The sequence below is a fragment of the Xiphias gladius genome, chromosome 19 (genome assembly GCF_016859285.1).
Source record: "Xiphias gladius isolate SHS-SW01 ecotype Sanya breed wild chromosome 19, ASM1685928v1, whole genome shotgun sequence".
NCBI lineage: Eukaryota > Metazoa > Chordata > Actinopteri > Istiophoriformes > Xiphiidae > Xiphias > Xiphias gladius.
This window is the reverse complement of record NC_053418.1, coordinates 9,365,879-9,375,266: the sequence shown is the minus strand read 5'-3', so window position 1 is coordinate 9,375,266 and position 9,388 is coordinate 9,365,879. Positions and strand designations below refer to the sequence as shown.

General features: G+C 39.2%; 1 protein-coding gene across 4 annotated transcripts in view; it reads left to right on the top strand.

Annotated features, from left to right (window-relative positions):
• Positions 1 to 3,488: 3,488 nt before the first annotated feature.
• The window catches only part of slc23a2 (solute carrier family 23 member 2), a 46,537-nt gene continuing 40,637 nt past the window's right edge, over positions 3,489 to 9,388 (top strand). For all 4 annotated transcript variants that reach the window (XM_040155180.1, XM_040155181.1, XM_040155179.1 and 1 more), the window contains exon 1: positions 3,489 to 3,797. The gene's annotated coding sequence lies outside the window, so the exon portion shown is untranslated. The remainder of the gene's footprint in view (positions 3,798 to 9,388) is intronic.

Sequence of the window (9,388 nt, the reverse complement as noted above, 5' to 3'; positions counted from 1 at the left end):
ACACTTCCCTCCCACATTCAGATGATAAGGCAGCAAAAAATGTGGGTGAAATCACTAACGCACGAATAAAGCTAAAATAAGGATGTTTTGTCAGCAAATACGAGGTGTGGAATTTGCTTGTACTGTGTATGAACATACAGTACTGTGGGTAGAGAGTGGTCTCAGTATTTATAAATTTCAGAGGGAAATATCCTACTTTATACTCCACTACTCTATGTTGCAGCTGTGGCTACTTTTTAAATTATGATTTTACATTTAAAACATATAATAGGCTTTTAAGGTACAATACAACTTGTCATCTTTGAGCCCCTGATCATATTTGAGATGTCTATGAGTTGTTAGTTGTTCACACCAAAGACAGATTTCCCCTCTAAACCCCCAGATGGTTTCATTTAAATAACAGTTTGAGGCTCAAAGAGCTCAGATTGTCCAATATTTCACAAAAAAAGCCAAGATTAGAGAATTTAAAAAAAAAACCCAACAAAAATGAATACAAATTTGTGTAACAGAGCTGTTTTTTTTCTTTCCTACCCCTTTAATAGTATTACAACTCCCCACATTAATCTTGTGAACCTTTGGACGGACCCGACCCCTGGGTTGGGAACTGCCAAACTAAAATACCAAACTGTATATATGTGTAAACATGGTTTAAAGTAGTTGCACCTGGATAAGTTACAACAGTAAGCCACTTATGCCTTTGATGAATTAATATTAATAATCTAATAACGTAATCAGTATCATAATTAATCAGTCACAGCAGCCTAGCACTTTTTGTTTTACTTTAAGTACTTTTTGCTGATAACACTTGTGTACATTTACTTATTTGCTCATTTTTGAATGCAGGACTTTTATTTTATCATGGAGTATTGCTGATTAGCATCAGCTGCTTCATTCAAGCCTCACGTCCAGTGGTTTATTCAGCAGCTGCTTTTAATGTACAGTCGTAATCATGCAGTTGTGCACGGTGGCCTTCATCGCCTGACACTTCTCACTGCTATCCTCATGACATCACCTCCCTCCACCACCCCAACCTGCTCCTTATGTGCTGAAGCTTTTGGTATGTTTGTCTTTCTAATATCTTATGTCCAAAGACTGTATCTCTTGGGTTTTATGGGGGATTATTTACTCCCAGCAGAATCCTTGTTGCTGCACAGATTATTTGAGAGCTCCCAACAAAAACAGCAGAGACTTCTCCATGAAAACTGTAAACGTTTTCTAAAAAACGACAGTTCCTTGAGATAAATGTCCCTGACTGAACTTTCCCAGTTTGTTGTTTATCACTCTTCAGGCTGATCGTGAATTCCAAGCAGCTCAGTGTGGGATCTATCATCATGAATCCCATCACACACACACACACACACACACAAAATCTTAATTGTTATCATTCATCAATGCATTCCTGTGAAGCTCACAGCAGGTTAAGTGCAAACACTGCACACACACACACGCACACGTGCACGCACACGCACACGCACACACACTTGCACTTTCACCTCAAACTCCAGACGGCCAAGTTGGATGTTTCCTGATGCACCTGGAAACCAACCCGTACTCAAGAGCTGAAATCATTGCTGATTAATTGATTACTCAGAAGAGAGAAAAATTAATTGGCAACAATTTAGATAATTAATTAATTGTTTGAGTCACTATTAAGCAAAAATCCCAAAGAAATTCACTGGTACCTGCTTCTCAAATGTGAGTATACGCTAGTTTCACCTAGTTATCTATGATGGCAAACTCAATATTTATGTATTTTTTTGCTGTTGATGAGACAAAAATATGTAGAATATTTTAAATTTGGCTTCAGGAATTAATGATGGGCCTTTTTTTTTTTACCATTTTCACCTTATGCCCCAAAAAATCATTCGATTAATAAAACAAAAAACCTTTCAGGAACCTTAGGTCTCCAGGGTAACTGTGTAGCTAAGAGTTTGCATAATTATGCACAATTGTAAATTTGTTTGGTAATGCTGTATGCACCACTTAAGCACAATATAAACTGAAATGATAAAGGCCTTAAGGTGACATTTGTATTATTACCTAATCTTGAGGCCCCCTCTCTTGTGTCGGGAGACGGGACTTCTCTCCTCGTAACAGGACAAACTGGTCATCTGGACTTTTTTTTATCACCTTATGTATCACATGTGTTATATATCAGATTAATTGGTCTTTCAGGGTTTGCTCTCTCTCTCTCTCTCTCTATATATATATATATATATATATATATATATAATAGATAGATAGATAGATAGATAGATAGATAGATAGATAGATAGATATGGATCTGACTTGTACTAATGTACAACGCAATATAGTATACTACATTACCCCCATTGTACAGTGTATATTCAGCACAACTGTAGTCACAACTGTAGTCTCTGTTTTTTTTCCCATATTGATATTTGCTAGGCTTAATGTGGTTCTTTTTTTATTGAATAAAGTGTTTTTGAGCATCTGTACAGTGTTCATTACAGTACAGTCTGTGTACACAGTACTGATTTTGCATGCTGGGTATTTAGTTTTGCACCTGTCCCTGCACTTTGCAAAGGACTCAGGACTGGTAAAATGTATCTTGTCTTGTGGCACAGTGGTGTGTGAGAGCAACACCAAGACTGGTGCCAGTCCTACTCCACCAGCAGTTATTTTTAATACTCTGTCTCAGCTTGAGTGAATTCTACTTCATGTTGTACACCAAATCAGACTGCAATTTTTCATGGCAACAGAAATGCACAGGTAGTATGTGCAGTTACCAGTGTCAACAATGAACCGGAAATTTAACCAGCTGTGGAGGAGATGTTCATTCGAGCTGTAAATTTGCTTCAATTATCTTAGGATCTAGTATTGTGCTGAGTCATTCTTGAACCCAAGCAAATGACTAGAGTACATTTTCTTGGTCAGGTGTGCTCACACATACAAAGAATTTGAACCTGGTCTCAGTAGCTCTCAATGTACATGTATATAATGTCGAAAACAAACACACCACACCAAAGCTGTTAAAAAGTCAAATCTATTAAAAGTAGTTCCTTAATTATCAAAATTTTACTTAAATGCAGTATTTGTGTAAATGTATTTCCCACAACTGTTTGCTGTTTTGGCCCTGTTATGCAACCTCCTGCCAGCTGGGTTATGCCAGGATAACCATTAGGTCCAACCATGTGTGAACTTAGCCCGTTTAAGGCACTGCAGCCACACAACCATCAGATGGCAGTGTGGTGGAATACATAAGCCCAGGGACACAGTGGAAGGCGAGCAGACAGACCCTGTTTTAACATTTCGGGGAGCAGTGAACGGGCTGGTTAAGCAACAGCAGAAAAACAGAAACCGCTTATGCAAGGAAAAGGTTATTGTTACAAAAATCGTTACAGGCGCTGGAGTCTACAGACGAGAGGGAGGCAGGGCTGCGTCACAGCTCGGCCGCTCCTGATTGGCTGAGCTTCGGTTCCAAAGCGGGGTGGGAGGCAGGCCCCTGACGACACAGGTGGACGTGGGCCTGCGTGATGACGAACATCAACCCAAGTGGGTTTATGAAAGGCGAGCTCTCCCCGCGAGCGGCGTGTCTGTTCACCGTTTAAACCCACGTTTGTTGAAGAGAAGGAGCTCACCCTCGGAAGACACGGGGCTGAGGACGGTCTCATCTCTTCGCCACAGTCCGTTCTCTGTGTGTGGGCTTCTCTTCCGGGCTTCAAGTGTATGCTGTCTTTGCTCTCCGTCCGCGTAGCTTGAACAACGCAAACCACGGCCACCAGCCAACGGCTAGCTGAGAAAGACAGTCTTCTCCGTCCTCTTTCATCAGGCAGGTGAGTACAAAACGTGCCAGACAAGACTCATGTTAGGTAGTGGGACATGTAGGGAGTCGTGCTTCGGATGGCCTCTCTTGGTCGTCGCAGCCGGGGGTCAAGCCGGCTCCGTTATAACGCTCAGGGGTGTAAAGGTGTCTCCTCTGGTAGCCGTAGGACTTCGTGGGCCCACCGGCGTGACCGTGTGTCTGCTGATGCTCAAGTGTGACCGTGAAACATGATGCCAAATTAGCCCCACTCATCCTCCCCGTTTTGTCTGTCCTCTCTTTATTTGGCCCGACAAAGCAGAAAGAAAAGTGGAAAACCACATTTCACGCAGGAACTATGACCTTATCTTTGTGATATGGAGGTCTGATGCCTCAAGGTTTTTTAGATATGGGGGCTTTATTGTGACTCTGAAACACACCATGGGAAGGCTGAGCGTGCATCGCTAATTTGGCGTCGTCCTGTATTATATAAATTAATGAAACCCCCTATAGGTAGACCTGGTAAGAAGCTACCAGGTAGCACAATCTGGGACACTAGAGCTTATTGGGCCATTAGGATTTATTGGCTCCTGATGATGGGGATTGTCCTGGAAATGTTGCTGAGCGGGTGCGCGTGTGTGTGTGTGTGTGTGTGTGCACGCTCGTCTGTCGGAGGCAAACGCACTCTATTAAAAAAGTAGATTCAAATGTGCAAAGTATGTAAGTAACCGTGAAATGTTGTTGGGTAAAGATGCTGCCTCTCTTGGAGTCTGGAGTTGGGCCCAATCTTTATGCGATCTAAAATACAGTTGTATGTAAACGTTTTGGCAGCCCCGGGAAAATCACATTGTGTTTTGTTTTTTTGTTTTTTTTAAGCAAACAAATAAAAACAACACATAAAACAAACATTAAAAATTAATTAATCAAATGTTAAGGGACTGTTCTTTTTTATTTCATGAACTTATGCCGACTTTTAAGCATGGGGGGTAGATATACTCTGCTTCCGGGAATTTGGCGCAGGAAACGTTTTATAGATAAAAAAAAAAGTTCTTTAAATATCAGCAAATTCTGAACACAAATGTCAGGCAGTGATGAAACTGAAACTGAAAAAGAGGAAATAGGACAATGATCCAAAGCAGACCTCAAAATCAACCATGAACTACTTCAAAAAACACAAGCTGAAGCTTTTGGGGCGGGCAATTTTATTTATTTTTAAATTAAACCTAATGAAATAAAGTGTTTTTGAGCATCTGCACAGTGTTCATTACAGTACAGTCTGTGTACACAGTACTGATTTTGCATGCTGGGTATTTAGTTTTGCACCTGTCCCTGCACTTTGCACAGGACTCAGGACTGGTAAAATGTATCTTGTCTTGTGGCACAGTGGTGTGTGAGAGCAACACCAAGACTGGTGCCAGTCCTTCTCCACCAGCAGTTATTTTTAATACTCTGTCTCAGCTTGAGTGAATTCTACTTCATGTTGTACACCAAATCAGACAACAATTTTTCATGGCAACAGAAATGCACAGGAAGTATGTGCCGTTACCAGTGTCAACAATGAGCCTGAAATTTAACCATCTGTGGAGGAGGTGTTCATTTGAGCTGTAAAATTGCTTCAATTATCTTATGATCTGGTATTGTGCTGAGTCATCCTTGAACCCAAGCAAATGACTAGAGTACATTTTCTTGGTCAGGTGTGCTCACACATACAAAGAATTTGAACCTGGTCTCAGTAGCTCTCAATGTACATGTATATCATGTCAAAACAAACTCACCACACCAAAGCACAAAAAATATGCATAAAGCTAAGATAAAGTAAGAGTAGGCCATAGCAATAGAACCAAACACCTAACAGCTGAATATGTTAAGACGGTTTTGATTTTAGTTGGCAAAGTTTACCAGATAGCTCTGTAAACCTGCTGCTTTCAATTGGTCCCAATCTGTTCAGCCTTGCTTCTTTATGCAAACTAGTCAATTTTTCAGATGTGACAGACGGTATTCATGTTATTTGCAAACAGACCCATGAGGATGAGGTACAGTCATGTCAGGAGAGCCCACTTCCCTGGGGGGGCGCCAGTGTTTGCTCTACAAGTAAATTCCCCCTAACCTCCCCTGCTGCTTCCTGTCTATAAAGAAGTTGATGATACAGAGATGTGAGGATCAAAAGCCTTTGTGACCACAGATGCCTGGGTCACAGGCCTTACTCAGTTTTGAACCGTGATGATGATGATGATAATAATACACTTCAACAGTGGAAATATTCAGATAAAACAATACAGCACAATGAATGAAGATTAAAAGGATCCATTAAGGAAGATAAAATGTATTGAAAACCAAAATAAAATAATGACATCACTCAAGCTAAAGCATATAGGATAATTACAGCTTATTATTAATGATTAACTTGATTGCCAGTACAAGTCCCCAAACTAGGCATCCTGAAAGATGTTGGGTACAGTTACTGATCAGATCCTTTACCCCAATTAAAGCAAACAGGTTACTCATTTAAATGACGTGTAAGAAATTAGTTAACTGCACAATGCTGACAATAACCAGTTGAGTGTCGTGAGCATATGTACTTAAAGTGACTGTGACAGAATTTTTTTTTTTTTTTTTTAAACCTTTTTTTCAGCATTTCACAGTAACTCCTCTTAGTCACTCTGCTTTACAGTAAAAGGATATAGTGCAGAGGATCACGTCACAGGGTGTCGGGCCAGGCTGGGCCAGGAACAGGCACACTGAGCTGAACTGGGTCGCAGAGATGGATTCCTGTCCCTGTTTGCTGTAGGCAGCATGTGACTAAGCTTACACTGTAGTGCTGGGTCATGCTGAGCCTTCTCACTGTACTGTGTAGAGGTGTGTGTGTGTGTGTGTGTGTGTGTGTGTGATTGCATGGTGAGTGGTAAATGGTTAAATTTTAGCACGCAGCTCTGTCCTGAAATAACGATTAGTTCTGTTTTTTTTTTCTTTGCACTCTGTTTATTGGTGTGTTACAAAAGTCAAAAAAAAAAATATCAAAGAATGATTTATTTTCCCTAGTGCGAGAGAGATGATCTTTGTGAGCTCTTACTGATACTGTAGGTCAAGTTTTTTGAGGATGACATCAGCTCTTTGTTGAGGATACATCCTGAGTCAAATTTACCATAGCCCTTAATTGGCCATCCATCACACAGGAATTTCCTTTGTGTGTGTGTGTGGGTGCTGTTATAGCTGTACTCGATGGCTGCCTATATGTATAAAAATTACTACATACTGTCAGTGATTTTATTGGGTCACATCTGGCCTGGTGTAATGAGTTAGTGAATAAAAGAGCTTTCAATACGTTTTTCTTTGCGTTCAAAGATTTTCTGAGTCTGAGTGGGGATGTCTGAATTGAAGTGACCGTTTGGGGCACTTATTGATTTATTGGCAATGGCAACTAATCATATTTTTGTGCAGATTCTATTGTTTGTGTAGTAAAGTCATGTTTTGTTTTGTTTCTTTTATTTTGTTTTTTAAAAAATATATATATTTACTACCATGCTGTAGTTAGAACACACACACTTGAGTTAAAGTGTGAGTGTGTGATTGTTTGCTTGTGTGTGATTATGTAACTTTCAAAAATACAAATGAAAGTTGAGTGATTTTAAACAGCCATTACATAACTTGAACCCCGAAGCACATCTTCAGGTATTTTTTGAGCTCTATAGGAAGGAAGTCAGAGCACCCAAAGGAAACATAAGCAATAACTCAAAGTTTTTCATATTGGCCCATTTATAAAATGACCCGCCTATTTCCAGAACCTGTTTCCTGACACGCAATCTCACAGCAGTCCTGTTAGGAAAATTTTCTTGAGATATTTATAATCCAAGGAGGAGAGTGTTCTCATACTCTGTTTTATGGGATAGTCCACTTAATATCTTTAGCTTTTGAAGTGTTGGTTTGACTACACAAGCAATCTGATGATCACTTTGGACTTTAGGAACTATGATCAGCATTTTTCACTGTTTTCTGACATTTTATAGACTAAACGATTTAATCGTTTTTTTATCAAAGTAATGCAGAGGAATCAATAGTGAAAATAATCCGTAGTTGCAACCCTAGTTCCAAGAAGAGTGTTATTTAAAAATAACAAAATGAGTTGTTTTTGTTGTTGTTGTACATGTTTGAGAAGAGTATTGTCTAATGTAATATAAAACTCTGGACTCCTTCCAACTCTCTTGGTGATCAGCATTCCTGAATAAACATTGGGATGTAGCATCCTTTATTTAAAAAAAAAAAAAAAAAAAAATGTTTTGTGCCTCGCCCAAAGTTAAGTGTTGTAAGATTTTAATCAGGACGATCAGTGCAGTTTTGAAAATACTGGAATAGAGCAATGACCCACATCATATGTAAGTTTCATAAAAAATTTAATCAGCAACAAGACAGATGATGAATGCACTGGTAGCAGCAGACTAAAGAGCATTACTAATTGACTCACCTGCTGTTTTCCATTCTTTTGGAAGTGGTCCATCTGAGGTCTGTGCTCTTATTAAGCATCTAATTATTAAATCGCTGCCAACAATGTGCACCCACACTTGTTTCCAGGCCATTCCACATGTTTTCACAAAGTTTTAACTTTAAAGCATCTTTTTTTTTTAAATTTTTATGCTTCATTCCCTTTCCTTCCTCTCATTACATTAGTGTTGTTATTGTTAACATAATTACAGGTAGCTAACAAACACTAATAAAGCATTATTTAAAAATTAACCAATAAAAAAACATAAAAATTTCTTAAGTTGTTCATGGACCCAGATGACATGTTTTTTCGCCCAGTCTTACAGACTAAGTGCTTCAGTGCCTACAGTCAGCTTCTTAAATGAAGTCACATCGATGTGACAGTGAACTGTGAACAGTCAATAATCCAGATATTTCATTTAATATCATAGAAGACGAAGAAAACCATCAAATGTTCAAATTTTAGAAGCTTAGATCAGTGAAGTGTTGCCATTTCTTCTCAAATAAAAACAAACTGAAATGATAAGATAATCAAAATAGTTAACTTTCTGCTACTTGTTTCAGCTCTACAAACGGCCAACTTTTTCCTGCCATCATGTCCACTCAGTGTCCACAGACATGAATCATGTTTCCTTGATCACTGTGGAAGTGCTTTAAATTGACTGCTTACTTGCCCTTTGTGTGCTGCTCACACAGTAAAGTCTATTGTTCTGTTAAAGCTTTACATGTACAGCAATGTGACCTTGTTGTACATTGAAAAACCTTGTTCTTACTCTTCTCCTGACTCTAGTATCAGGTCCATCTATGAGGAGTTTTCATATCGCTCCCCAGCAGAGTGTCTCCTTATCTCTCTGAGCCCCCGTATTTATTTTGTCTGTCCTGTCCCTTGTTATACCGACACGCTTAACATAAACCACAAAATGTCCTCTACAACGTGTGTGTGTGTGTGTGTGTGTGTGTGTGTGTGGTTGTGGTGATTCCTCTGCAGAGTTGGGTTTGTTTTTGAAAGTATAATGAAACATTTTGTAGCTGAAACAATTAGTTAAATGATTAGCTGATTGACAGAAAATCTGCAACCATTTTGATAATCTTTTAATTGTTTCAGTCATTTTTTCAAGCAAAATTGGAGAGGAAAAATCATTTCAGAAA